Consider the following 15,338-nt stretch of genomic DNA (forward strand, 5'->3'; position numbering starts at 1 on the left):
AAGATTTGTAAAATAGGCTTCATGAAAAAAATAGAGGCGATATGCATTAGCATGATGTTATCAGCAAGAACCCGAGGCCACTCACTCAGTGTAAAGTGCTCAGAGTCTCGTTACAACGAGGGTAACAAGGCTCTGAGGCTTTTCAATGTATAAACACAATTGTGAACGCAGGAAGGAAATTTTATCAGCAAACCTTGACTTATATTTTAGAGAATGCTTGTCTAGTTGTTGTAAAGTTTACCATATCAGCCAGAGGTGGTGGATTGCTGGCTGCTAACATTAACAGTTTAAGTGAGATTTTAACTATAACTGTCATTATATGTATATGAGCAATGACACAACAAATTAACAAATAGTACTGCTGTAATGAATTGGTCATTCATGAAGCGTATGGTAAAAATATAATTTTCAATTGTTTTCCGTTGTAATACGTTTACGATCATCTTAAGTTTTTAAAACAATAGTTTCAAAATGTTAAAAAAAAAACTTTCGTGTTTGCGGTTATGTCATCAAGAATGACTTCCTAAGTCTGAATCATAAGTAACGCAAACAAACACGCAAAAACAGCATCACTAACGGCACACTTACACGCAAGTGCACGCACGCACGCACGCACATGCACAAGATATGCCATCACTCGGCAGGCAAGAGCAAACTGACTCCTTATCATTGAAAATTATCCACCTGTTGCAAGAACAACAACAACAGCAACAAACACTCTACACCACACCGTAAGCCAATGAGACAATGTACAAAAACTTTGAACGAATAATAATTAGCACTCACAAAACGTTGATAGGGCAACGCGAGGGTGGGTTGGCAGGTCGGTATTACGAGGAAGCTCACGGCCCTCCCAGCCACAGTCCCTTCGAGTGAGGACCCGCGCGAGGTCTACCGGTCCTACTCCACTCACCAGGTGAAGGGTGAGCACTTCAACTCACGTTTGTGACTTAGTGTAAGGTACACCGTTCGGCTAGGTGAAGGGTGAACTCTTCTTAGTGTTTCTGTTGCGTTAAGACTGACCAGGTTTGCTCTTTCGTCAGTGTTTTGTGTCAGAATGAGACTGACCAGGTGAAGTATGAGCTCTTCTTTCACTGTCTGAGTTTTAGCTGATGTGATAACTTAGTAATCCGTCTTAGTGGAGTGTTTTTCACTCCACAAACACTGCTGTTTTCAACAGCAGTGTTTTATATTTCTTGAGTTAAGTAGCCTATGTGATGGGGAAATTGTAAATTAAATTTCACTCTCATTAGAAAACAAATTTTCGACAAAACCTCATATACACGTATGCTTATGAGAGGTGGCTTGTATAAACATAGGTATTTAATTAGTTACAAAAATAAGTTGTTTGAGGGAATATTAAGCTTGTGCTGTGACTTGAACGGATAACTAAACACTGATTTTCTGTTTGGTTTAACAGGCTTAAAGCCTGTCAGTCTCTTAAAGATAATCAGAGCCCCTACAATGGCTTTTTTAATTAATACATGAGGTACATCTGCATTTGTTCAGCTACCCTAGACTATATGAAGTGGAGTACAGTGTGTCAAAAAAGCTAACTACGTGATGCTAAAACCTCCCCATCACACAGGATGGTTAGTCATACAGAGGCATGTGATAGGCAGTCTGCACTGGCAAACTCCGGATGCATTTTGAGGAGATCATTAACACAAGAGTGAATAAGGCAGCAGTGGTAATAAAAGTCCCCATCTCGCTCAATGCCTTACTGACCGACTAGCAAGTATACGTTAGTCTTCAGTTTTAACTATGCCGTGTGTGTTACAGTGTCTTATGTATGTTACATTGTGCCGTGTGTGTTACAGTGTCTTATGTGTGTTACATTGTGCCGCGTATGTTAGTGTGTCATGTGTGTTACATTGTGCCGCGTATGTTAGTGTGTCATGTGTGTTACATTGTGTCGCGTATGTTAGTGTGTCATGTGTGTTACATTGTGCCGTGTATGTTAGTGTGTCATGTGTGTTACATTGTGCCGCGTGTGTTAGTGTGTCATGTGTGTTACATTGTGTCGCGTATGTTAGTGTGTCATGTGTGTTACATTGTGCCGTGTATGTTAGTGTGTCATGTGTGTTACACTGTGCCGTGTATGTTAGTGTGTCATGTGTGTTACATTGTTCCGCGTATGTTAGTGTGTCCTGTGTGTTACATTGTGCCGTGTATGTTAGTGTGTCATGTGTGTTACATTGTGCCGCGTATGTTAGTGTGTCATGTGTGTTACATTGTGCCGTGTATGTTAGTGTGTCATGTGTGTTACATTGTGCCGCGTATGTTAGTGTGTCATGTGTGTTACATTGTGCCGCGTATGTTAGTGTGTCATGTGTGTTACATTGTGCCGCGTATGTTAGTGTGTCATGTGTGTTACATTGTGCCGCGTATGTTAGTGTGTCATGTGTGTTACATTGTGCCGCATATGTTAGTGTGTCATGTGTGTTACATTGTGCCGCGTATGTTAGTGTGTCATGTGTGTTACATTGTGCCGCGTACGTTAGTGTGTCATGTGTGTTACATTGTGCCACGTATGTTAGTGTGTCATGTGTGTTACATTGTGCCGTGTATGTTAGTGTGTCATGTGTGTTACAGTGTGTTGTGTGTACTCGCCTTGCTGTGCTTGCGGGGGTTGAGCTTTGGCTCTTTAGTCCCGCCTCTCAGCTGTCAAACAACAGGTGTACAGGTTCCTGAGCCTACTGGGCTCTATCATATCTACATTTGAAACTGTGTATGGAGTCAGCCTCCACCACATCACTGCCTAATGCATTCCATCTGTTAACTACTCTTACACTGAAAAAAGTCTTTCTATTGTGTCTGTGGCTCATTTGGGTACTAAGTTTCCACCTGTGTCCCCTTGTTCGCGTTCCACACATGTTAAATGTTTTGTCTTTGTCCACCCTACGGCCTCGTAGCCTGGTGGATAGCGCGCAGAACTCGTAATTCTGTGGCGCGGGTTCGATTCCCGCACGAGGCAGAAACAAATGGGCAAAGTTTCTTTCACCCTGAATGCCCCTGTTACCTAGCAGTAAATAGGTACCTGGGAGTTAGTCAGCTGTCACGGGCTGCTTCCTGGGGGTGGAGGCCTGGTCGAGGACCGGGCCGCGGGGACACTAAAGCCCCGAAATCATCTCAAGATAACCCTGACAATTCCTCTGAGAGTTTGTTAGGTTGTTAGCATGTCTCCCCTTACTATTCTGCCTTCCAGGGACGTAAGATTTAGTTCCCGTAGCCTTTCCACGTAACTCATACGTCTCAGTTCCTAGACTAGTCTGGTGGCATACCTCTGAATCTTCCCTAACTTTGTCTTGTGTTTAACTAGATATGGACTACAGGCTGGAGCTGCAAACTCCAAGATTGGTCTGACATAGGTGGTATACAAGGTTCTCAATGATTCCTTACACAAGTTTCTAAAGGCAGTTCTTATGTTGATTTATCTAGCCTATGTCGCTGGTGATATCTTTTTGATGTGGGAGAAATCTCTCTCTCTCCGTTTGACTCTTGCGGGATTTCACCTCCCAAATGGTACCTTGAGTTCTGCCTCCTGCTCCCTTCACCTAATTTCATTACTTTACACTCTACTAAGTTAAACTTTAGTAGCCATTTTCTAGAGCATCCCTCCAGTTTGTTCAGGTCATCCTCTAGTCTCTATCCATTTTCATCATTCTTGATTCTTCTTATATTTTTTTCATCATCAGCAAACATTAAGAGGAATGAGTCTATTCCCTCTGGAAGATCGTTTACATATATTAGAAACAGGATGGGTCCAAGTACAGAACCCTGTGGGACTCCGCTGGTGACATCTCGCCACTCTGATGTTATCCCCCCCCCCTCTCCTCACAGTTACTCGCTGTTTCCTGTTGCTTAGATACTCCCTTATCTACTGGAGTACCTTACCTTTTACTCCTGTCTGTTGCTCCAACTTTAGTAACAGCTTTTTATGGGGTACTGTGTCAAAGACTTTCCGACGGTCAAACAAAATACAGTCTGCCCACCCTTCTCTTTCTTGTCTAATTTTTGTTGCCTGATCATCGAATTCTATTAAGCCTGTGAGCCACAATTTACCATCCCTGAACCCATGTTGGTGGTGTGTTACAAAGCTATTTCATTCCAGATGTTCTACGAGCCTTTTCCTCGCGATCTTCTCCATCACCTTGCATGGTATACAAGTTAGGAAAACTGGCCTGTAGTTCAGTGCCTCTTGCCTGTCACCCTTTTTGTATATTGGGACTATATTAGCTGTCTTCCAGCTTTCCGGTAGGTCTCCTGATTCCAGTGACCTGTTATACACCATAGAGAGTGGCACACTTAGTGCTTCTGCATCCTCTTTTAGTATCACTGTTACATTGTGCCTTGTATGATATACTGCGCCGTGTGTTTTACACTATCATGTGTGTTCTTCAGTGTGATGTATGTGTGTGTTACACTGAGCCGTGTGTATGTTAGTCTATGCCTTGTGTGTGATACACTGTGTCGTGTGTGTGTGATACACTGTGTCGTGTGTATGTGTGATACACTGTGTCGTGTGTATGTTACTCTATGCCTTTTGTGTGTTACACTGTGTCTTGTGTGTTTTACATTGTGCCGTGTGTGTGTGTGTGTGTGTGTGTGTGTGTGTGTGTGTGTGTGTGTGTGTGTGTGTGTGTGTGTATACTTACCTAGTTGTACTCACCTAGTGGTGTTTGCGGGGGTTAAGCTCTGGCTCTTTGGTCCCGCCTCTCAACTATTTTTTTTTATCTTTATTTAAAAAAATACAATATAAGTTACATATATCAATAAACTAATGTACAGGTTCGTGAGCCTATTGGGCTCTATCATATCTACACTTGAAACTGTGTATGGAGTCAGCCTCCACCACATCACTTCCTAATGCATTATTCTATTTGTCTACTATTCTGACACTGAAAAAATTGTTTCAAATGTCTCCATGATTCATTTGGGCACTCAATTTCCACCTGTATCCCCTAGTGCGTGTGCCCCTTGTGTTAAATAGTCTGTCTTTATATACCCTATCAATTCCTTTGAGAATCTTGTATGTGGTGATCATGTCCCCTCTAACTCTTCTGTTTCCTAGTGGCGTGAGATTTATTTCCCGTAGTCTCTCCTCGTAGCTCATACCCCTTAGTTCGGGTACAAGTCTGGTGGCAAACCTTTGAACCTTTTCCAGTTTAGTCTTATGCTTGACTAGATATGGACTCCATGCTGGAACCGCATACTCCAGGATTAGTCTGACATATGTGGTATATAATGTTCTGAAAGATTCCTTAAACAAGTTTCTAAAGGCCGTCCTTATGATAGCCAACCTGGCATGTGCTGCTGATGTTATCCTGTTGATATGGGCTTCAGGTGACAGGTCTGGGGTGATATCAACACGCAGGTCTCTCTCTCTCTCTCTCTCTCTCTCTCTCTCTCTCTCTCTCTCTCTCTCTCTCTCTCTCTCTCTCTCTCTCTCTCTCTCTCTTCCCCTCTCTCTCTCTCTCTCTTCCCCTCTCTCTCTCTCTCTCTTCCTCTCTCTCTCTCTCTCTCTTCCCCTCTCTCTCTCTCTCTCTTCCCCTCTCTCTCTCTCTCTCTTCCTCTCTCTCTCTCTCTCTCTCTCTCTCTTCCCCTCTCTCTCTCTCTCTCTTCCCCTCTCTCTCTCTCTCTTCCCCTCTCTCTCTCTCTCTCTTCCTCTCTCTCTCTCTCTCTCTTCCCCTCTCTCTCTCTCTCTCTCTCTCTCTCTCTCTCTTCCCCTCTCTCTCTCTCTCTCTCTCTCTCTCTCTCTCTTCCCCTCTCTCTCTCTCTCTCTTCCCCTCCCCTCTCTCTCTCTCTCTCTCTCTCTCTCTCTCTCTCTCTCTCTCTCTCTCTTCCCCTCTCTCTCTCTCTCTCTCTCTTCCCCTCCCCTCTCTCTCTCTCTCTCTCTCTCTCTCTCTCTCTCTTCCCCTCTCTCTCTCTCTCTCTCTCTTCCCCTCTCTCTCTCTCTCTCTTCCCCTCCCCTCTCTCTCTCTCTCTCTCTCTCTCTCTCTCTCTCTTCCCCTCTCTCTCTCTCTCTCTTCCCCTCTCTCTCTCTCTCTCTCTCTCTCTCTCTCTCTCTCTCTTCCCCTCTCTCTCTCTCTCTCTTCCCCTCCCCTCTCTCTCTCTCTCTCTCTCTCTCTCTCTCTCTCTCTCTCTCTCTTCCCCTCTCTCTCTCTCTCTCTCTCTCTCTCTCTCTCTCTCTTCCCCTCTCTCTCTCTCTCTCTCTCTCTCTCTCTCTCTCTCTCTTCCCCTCCCCTCTCTCTCTCTCTCTCTCTCTCTCTCTCTCTCTCTCTCTCTCTCTCTCTCTCTCTCTTCCCCTCTCTCTCTCTCGTGAAGTATTTCATCTCCCAAGTGATACCTTGTATCTTTACTCCTGCTCCCTACAACTATCTTCATTGCAATACATTTGCTTGGGTTAAACTCGAACAACCATTTGTTCGACCATTCCTGCAGCTTGTCCAGGTCTTCTTGAAGCCTCAGGCTGTCCTCCTTTGTCTTAATCCTTCTCATAATTTTGGCGTCGTCAGCAAACATTGAGAGGAATGAGTCTATACCCTCAGGGAGATCATTTACGTTTATCAGAAACAGGATAGGTCCGAGTACACAGCCCTGTGGGAATCCACTGGTGACTTCACGCCAATCTCAGGTCTCACCCCTCACCGTAACTCTCTGCTTCCAATTTCGTAGGTACTCCCTCATCCACTGGAGCGCCCTACCAGTTACTCCTGCCTGTTTCTCCAGCTTATGCATCAGCCTCTTATGGGGTACTGTATCAAAGGCTTTCTGACAGCCCAAGAAAATGCAGTTAACCCATCATTCTCTTTCTTGTTTAATCTTTGTCGTCTGATCGTAGAATTCTATTAAGCCTGTAAGGAAAGATTTACCCTTCCTGAACCCATGTTGATGGGTTATCACAAAGTCCGTTCTCTCTCTCCAAATGTGTTACTAGGTTTTTTTTCTCGCGATCTTCTCCATCACCTTGCATGGTATACAAGTTAAGGACACTGGCCTGTAGTTCAGTGCCTCTTGTCTGTCACCCTATTTGTATATTGGGACTACATTAGCCGTCTTCCATATTTCTGTTAGGTCTCCTGTCTTCAGTGACCTACTATACACTATGGAGAGTGGCAAACAAAGTGCTTCTGCACACGCTTTCAATACCCATGGTGAGATTCCATCCAGGCCAACAGCTTTCTCACGTCCAGATCCAACAGATGCCTCTTGACCTCATCTCTTGTAATTTCGAGCCCTTCCAAGGTCGCCTGGTTTACTGCCACCTCTCCTAGCGTAGTGATCTCACCTTGTTCTATTGTGAAGACCTGGAACCTCTTGTTGAGTTCTTCACACACCTCTTTGTCATTCTCTGTGTACCTGTAATCACCCGTTCTAAGTTTCATTACCTGTTCCTTCACTGTTGTTTTCCTCCTGATGTGCCTGTGGAGAAGCTTTGGTTCTGTCTTGGCTTTATTAGCTATATCATTTTCATACTTTTTCCCTGCTTCTCTTCTCACACTAACAATCTCGTTCCTGGTTCTCTGGTATCTCTCTCTCTCTGCTTTCTGGTGTTCTGTTATTTCGGAAATTCCTTCACGCCCTTTTGTTCAGTTCCTTTGGTTTCATTCATGCCCTGTTAAACCACGGATTCTTCTTTTGCTTCTCGTTTTTTTCCTGTCGGGTCGGGATAAACCTGTTTACTGCCTCCTAATACTTTTGGGTGACATAGTCCATCATGTCTTGTACGAACTTAGTTATGAGTTCTGTGTCCCACGGTATAACCCTTAGGAATTTTCTCATCTCCTCATAATTTCCATTTCGGTATGCCATCCTTTGTTTTCCCAGTTCTTTTTTGGGGGGAGATAATTCCTAGCTCTACCAGGTACTCAAAGATCAAGACACTGTGAGCACTCATTCCCAAGGGGGCTTCCAACTTATCCAACTCATTTAGGGTAAATATCAGATCAAGCATGGCTGGTTCATCCTCTCCTCTCATTCTTGTCAGTTCCTTTATGTGTTGGCTTAGAAAGTTTCTTGTTGCGACGTCAAGTAGCTTAGCTCTCCATGTGGCTAGTCCTCCATGTGGCTCTCTGTTCTCCCAATCTATCTTCCCGTGGTTGAAGTCTCTCATGATTAATAGTTTGGGTCCGTTCCTGCTAGCTACAGAAGCTGCTCACTCTATTATATTGATGGTGGCCATGTTGTTTCAATTATATTCCTGTCTGGGTCTTCTGTCGTTTGGTGGGGGGTTATATATGACTACTACTATAATTTTATATTATTCAATTGCTATGGTACCTGTTATATAGTCACTGAAATCTTGACAGCCCTAAATAACCATCTCTTCAAAACTCCAGCCTTTTCTTATTAGCAGAGCTACACCACCTCCTCTTCCTTCTCTCTCTTTCCTCACTACATAGTAGTCCTGTGGAAACACTGCATTTCTTATGGTTTTCATTTGCTTTGTTTCTGTGAGTGCTATTATGTCTGGGTTTTCTTCTAGTGACCATTCTCAAAGTTCACTTGTTTTATTTGTAATCCCATCCATGTCAGTGTCCATTGCCTTGAAGCTCACTTTCTTCTGTTCATTCTCTTGTCCCCTTCTTGGTGAGCGTCCTGCTGATGGAGGAAGCTGTTCAATTGGTGTGAAGATCTGTGAGGTGGTTAACAGGGTCTCAGAGGATTCTGGGGTGGGGGATGGGGGGGGGTCAAGGTAAGGGGGGGGGACAGGTAGGGTATGGGGTAAGGAGGTAGGGGGGGACATGGAGGATATAGGGTGAGGGGGTAAGAGGGATAGGGAGGATATGGGATGAAGGGGGAAAGGGGGCAGGGGGGGGGGAATGGGGTGCGGGGAGAGGGAGTGTTGATTTTTTTATTATTATTTTCTACCACAGACGTGGCCACACATTTACAATGCTAACCAGCATATATACAGTTTCTTCTGTCCTCCATGGACAGGGTTAGAGATGTGTTAAACATATAGTTCAAGGGTTTATTGTACACTCAACCACAGAATGTGATTCGGTGCTTTTAAAATGCTAAGCTAACCTACATACGTAAATATATAGATACACAGATTTACGTATGCCCTACAAAAAGTGTTCGATTTGTCTTTTACATTGTGTCATTAATGTGCATTTTCAAAGGTGAAATGTAATTCTGATCAGCTTCCACATATATTTTATACACATACATACTCACACATATACGTACATATACATATATTATTAAATATGACCGAAAAAGTAAGATTAATAATTCTAACACGAATTTTCTCAATATTTCTTATGTTTCTTTTCACTGTCGATGGTAATTGAAAAGAAACATAAGAAATATTGAGAAAATTCGTGTTAGAATTATTAATCTTACTTTTTCGGTCATATTTAATAATACATGTCTACAGGAAAGATTGCTACCAAAATATACTAGTACATATACATATATACATACATATATACACACACATGCATTCACTTATATTTGTCTCTTACTCAGACAGGGTGAAATAGCTGATAGAGAAACTAGTGTACAATTATGCACTTAATTACTGAAGGTGATTAAGGTGCTTTTACAAGCTCAGGTTATATAGTTACATCACATACATACATTGTATAATTGATACATTACATGGTCAATCTAGGGTACAAGTCCAATATATTATCAAGTGTTCCAGTACGCATATAGTAATTACAGAGTTCAGCATACCTTAGTCCAGGAGGGCGAAAGTCAGTCAATATGGGACATTCTACAATATAATGTTCAAGTGAGTGCATGTTTTCTTCTTCACAAAGTTGACACATTGTGTACCCGACATTTGGGTTTTGAGAAAGCTGCCAGATACGTCTATATCCCAGGCGTATTCTGGCCACTATAACATCACATTGCCGGGTTCTTGTTCTATTAGTCCCATAAGTGAATGTCTCCTCATGATATCTATCATAATATTTAATGCTACAACTTTCAGGTCTTTGTGAATTTGTTAGGTCGGTGAGATTTTCATTAGATATTTGTTTAAGTATTCTCTTTGTCACTGCTAAAGAAACACCCATATCAATTTCTACCACTGGTTTTCTACAGGCTGTTTTTGCAAGCATATCAACAGTGTCATGCCTTGAGATTCCAACATGTGATGGTATCCATAGGAATTTAATCTCAAATCTGTTTTCTTTGGCAGCTAAAACATTCATTCGAATATCACTGACTATTTTCTGGGTGTCACTACTATGTGCGTTCAATGCCAGGAGTGCACTCTGCGAGTCACAGTATATAAGTCCACTGCCTTTGTCTTTTAAAAATTCAGTGACAAGGTATATGCCTGCAAGTTCGGTTTGAGTTGTACTTGCCCAGTCATTGACGCGCTTCATTGCTGTATGTACGAGAGAAGATTGTTCAAATATATTACATCCACATCCGGTACATCGTCCATCTTCTTCTACAGAACCGTCGGTTTAGCACTAATAAACATCGTTACCCATAACCTGAGTACTCTCAGTGATGCTTTTCAGTGTTAACTGTTTTAATAATGTAAAGTGCACACTATCTTTTTTGGGCGCATTTACAAAATCAACTGATAGATCCCAGTTATCCCATGGAGTAATTGGTTGATTAATCATTAATTAAGTTGGGTACATATTTAATATTTTGATGGAGTTGGCTACCTTGTAGAAACAAAATACATAATCAGATTTCGCTCTTCTTCTATAGACCTCAGGTGAGTGCAGCATATTAGAAAGTTTAGCTTGAAACTTCATGTGTTGCCGAGATCTACTCAATGCTTTCACGCCAAAAACTGTGCTTATAGACAAAATTTTCTCACCTATGGTAGGTAATTTTAACTCTACTCTCATATTAACTATTTTCGTGGACTGGGGAGCCCCAAGGATGAGACGTATAGCTTCATTTTACAAGGTTTCAAGAGATTTCAGCTCTTTGTCAGTATACAGTGTGAGATGTAGAGCATTGTAGTCAATCACAGAGCGTATAAATGATACATAAAGCATTCTAACAAGCCTCACGTTAATTCCATGATTGACACCAACAAGGACCCGCAAGGGCTTTAATCTCTCCCACAGTCTCCTCTTGAGAGAAGAAAGGTACCCAGGGTCGTTAATGGGGACACCAATGTATCTAAGACTCGCAGTTCTCAAGTGCTCGCCCATCTATATGATAATTGGCTGGTGGAATACCACACGGAATGAGGGCACGAGTTTTCTGTACAGAGATAAGGAGGCCACATTCCTCAGCTCTAGTAGCAAAAGCATCGAGCAGAACTTGCATTCTAGGCTCGCAGGCAGCTTGTAAACATATATCATCAGCATAACAAATAACCGTGCCTTCATTAGTAGTTGGTAGATCTTTAATGAGTTTATGCATCAGAACGTTGAACAACAAGGGGCTGAGGACGCCTTCTTGTGGAGTTCCCAGTTCAAAGTGTTTGCTCTCTGTTCTTTTAACACCATTAAACAAAATATATGCTGTTCGATTAGACAAATATACCTTTATCTATTTCAGTAATTTTCCTTGTATTCCCAGCTCAGCAAGCTGTTCTAGTATGATTTCTCTGTTTGCTGTATCAAAAGCTGCTGCTAGGTCGATGAAGACTGCTAGAGGGGAAGAGAAGTATGAGCGAAGTATTCAGCAAAACAGTGTTGTGTACTGAGCCCGGACATAAATCCAAACAGTTGGGGTGACAGGTGCCCCTGTATACGATACACGAGTCGGTTAAGAACAATGCGTTCAAGCACTTGACAAACACACGATGTTAGAGATATGGGTCTACAATTATCTGAGTGTAGTTTGGAGATGGAAACAATGACACCCTTTGTCCAAGCATCAGGTAATACTAATTTACTTAAACTCATTCTGTACAACACTAAAAGTGGATTACCTGGTACTTGTGAGACTAATCTCAGTAGACTGTAAGTAATACCGTCCTCTCCAGGAGCAGTTGATTTGCCCATCTTTAGTGCATGATTTAATTCCCATTCAGTTACATCATTAAGGTTCGACACGTCGATAGCTGTACAGGCAAGATTGATGGTTCATTGTCTGTTGGGGCGTGTGTCATTAAGTTTGTGCTGTATGTTAATTGCAAGTGAGTTTTTTCTTTTTATTGATAAAGCACATTAAATACACATAAAATCAGTCTGGCAAACCGCACAATCAGTGAACATTAAAGCACAAAACAAAACATGAAAACAACACAGAAAAGGATACACAAAACGGAAAAACAATACAAGCATACAACAGGAAACATGAAGTAAAAAAAACAATGATTTGGAACAAAACAACAATTACAAATCTAGGTACACAAGCTAGTCTGAAGGGCTACACAAGCAGGACAAATAGCAAAGACAGACATGAATTCATAACCGGAACACACAGGGACCGGGAAATAACATAAGAAATGACACCCACACATGCAAAACAAAACTAACCAAAACAAGCACTGGAACACGCAAGAACCGGCAAATACACACGCGCACACACACACGCACAATTAGGTGAGTACACACACACACACAACAGCCCCAGAAACTACACATGCAACAGAACATAAAACACACACAGGACACAAACAGTACAGCACAACCAACAAAATGCATACAAAACACACAAGCAAGCACACCGTCCAACAGGGCAAAATCTAACACGTAGACAAACACAAATAGAACCGCAGACATGGGAACAAAATCACAGACAGGGAATACACAAACACAGGCATTATAGATACTTGTCCGGAAAATCCTGCACCGGGAAGTGCAAGCAGTATGCGTCCCAAACCATCTGGACGTCGTCGAGCGCCGGTCGTCCAGGAGACGCACAAGGCCGAGGCATCCAATCAGGTACCCCATATATAAACCCCTTTAATCTCGGTACCCAAATAGTCGACCAGCACCACGGGCCCGGACGCACCCTGTCGTCCCAAGTGGGGCCCAAACATTGCGACCGAGAGACCACGCCCTAGTCGGCCGCGATCACAGGGGAGAGGTCTACACTAGGGGATTTCGCATTGGATCTGCAGAGGTGTTCTGGGCGCCACGCCGGGCGCCGCACAGGGCACCGCACAGGGCATCGTACTGGCCTGTGCACGAGGCTTCTTAAGAGGCTTTTCATGGGGCTGCACACTGGAGGGACCTGCAGAGGACATAGATGCTTCAGGGATCCCGCCACCGGGCACAGGAGCAGAGGCACCCTGGTGCACATCCTTCCTTAAGACCACGACGAGATCTCGCTCGGCAGGAGCAACCTCCCACAGTGGGCAGCCAACAGCAGTAGGCGCAGAGGGTGATTCGGGAGGAAGCACAAAGCCCCCCACAGCACCGCCAACGTCAGCGGGAGACGCCAGATCAATGTACTCTCCCACCTCCACCCATGGCACACCACGAAGGGGAGACGTACTCGGGACCCGCCTCAAGCGCTTGGAGCGTAATATGTCTAGCATTAAAATCTCCCATGTATATTGTTCCATAATTGTCTTGGTTTGAGCAATGTTACATTGAGTAATGTTACATTGGAGTTTCTGGCTTCTGGCATAACCGTTGAGGAATGAGAAGTGGCCTGCTGCAGTTTGTACATGAAAGTGATGGTACTGTGTGTACAGGCCACTTCTCATAACTCAACGGTTATGCCAGAAGCCAGAAACTCCAATGTAACATTGCTCAGATCAAGACAATCATGGAACAATATACATGGGAGATTTTAATGCTAGACATATTACGCTGGAAGATATTACTAACAACGATAATGGATGCAAATTTATAAAATATATTTATGACAACAGATGAACTGTGTATACTACGGATACCCAAACTCATTTATTGGGAGGCAGACTTGTTTATGTAATGGGTAGAAACCTTGTGCAAGATAGGATGGAATATTCATTGGTAAATCACTTGGTTAGTGATCACTATGCAGATTCTGCTTCCTATGAGGTACAGTGTGATGTACCTAATAGACATCAGAGACGAAAAATGAATATTCCATATGGCTTGCACCACCACTTTATTAATTATATTTCAAAATGGTATCAAGATTACACAATAACGAATGTTCAAGCCTTCTCCAGAGATCTCGTTGATACAGTTACTACCTACTACGGCACATGGGTGTGTTGGAGAACAAGCCGTAAGCCTAGCAGAAGTGGGCAACACCTACCACCATCCAAGTGGATCCTTGACTCCGTATTTGTTAAAGAACATGAATGAGTAAAGTAATTTGGAGATACGTACAAACGAACCAAAGCACAAGGTGACTTGCATGCATTTCTGGTCACAAATAGAGAGGTTAGAGACACGAGCAACGTTATACGTTATAAACATTGGGAAGAGTTCCTACAAAGTATAAATGAGCAAAAAATTCTTGTTGAAGTTTGGGAAAAGATACGAAAAATCTCTAGAAACAACCTAACCAAACCACTGAACCACAGCCCACTAGAACAAACAAACATTCTCCTTGATCAATGGGCACTAACATCAAGCTACAACTCATTCCCAATTAGCAGTTGTTGTCAACCCGGCGAGGAGTGAGGACCTGGGTGTCGCTGTTGACGTGGCTTGTGTCCCGTGTTTCTGCTGATGGGCCCCTGGGGCCACGACGCAATCATGGGGGGGCCTGTGCCCCCTGTCACCAGGCAGGCCTCCATTGGCCTGGAGTTCCCAGCCTCCATTGGCTTGGAGTTCTCTGGGATTGCTTCCTACCACGCTGTGGAGGTGGTGATGATTGATATGCTACGTGTTCCAGTGGAGGCTGTGTGTGGTGTGCAGCTGCTTGCCGGACGGTGGGCGATTGTCAAATACGGCTCCCCGGCGATTTATCACGATCTCATCACGCGCTATGATGGGCGCTCATTCGATCTTCCTGGAGTTGTTGGGTCGGTGACCCTCTGAGACAGTTGTGGAGCCACGACATATGTGACAGTGTATGGGATGCCTTTTGAGTTCCCTGAGGATCTACGTCGGTACCTTGCCCAGTTTCGGCGGGTGTTACATGTACGGATGAATGCCGTCCCTACCTGGAGATGGAAGGGGGGTTCCGTGTGGGACCCGCACTCTCGCCATGCCCTTCCGGGATCCTGTACCGTCCTCCATCATGCTGTTGGGGTTCCCAATTCATGTTTTTCACGTGAGGCCACCTTAGACATGTTTCAGGTGCGGCCTACCATGTCACCTGGCTGCAGGATGTGAGGAGCGCTGGGTCACACCTGTTAACCTCTTCCAGGAGGATTTTCCCCCGCTGTCGGCCCCGGACCTGTCTCCAAGTGCTGGGCCGTGTGATGATTCCCTGCCGTTTTCTGCCCCGGTGTTGGGTAGTAGTGTGGAAGTTGACGTGGGGTTTGGCGCGGCCCCAATCCC

General features: G+C 43.9%; 1 protein-coding gene across 2 annotated transcripts in view; it reads left to right on the forward strand.

Annotated features, from left to right (window-relative positions):
• Positions 1-841: 841 nt before the first annotated feature.
• Positions 842-15,338, forward strand: part of LOC123760948 (uncharacterized) — a 709,495-nt gene continuing 694,998 nt past the window's right edge. For both annotated transcript variants that reach the window (XM_069329132.1, XM_069329138.1), the window contains exon 1: positions 842-923. The gene's annotated coding sequence lies outside the window, so the exon portion shown is untranslated. The remainder of the gene's footprint in view (positions 924-15,338) is intronic.

The sequence above is a fragment of the Procambarus clarkii genome, chromosome 3 (assembly GCF_040958095.1).
Source record: "Procambarus clarkii isolate CNS0578487 chromosome 3, FALCON_Pclarkii_2.0, whole genome shotgun sequence".
In the NCBI taxonomy this organism is placed as follows: Eukaryota; Metazoa; Arthropoda; class Malacostraca; order Decapoda; family Cambaridae; genus Procambarus; species Procambarus clarkii.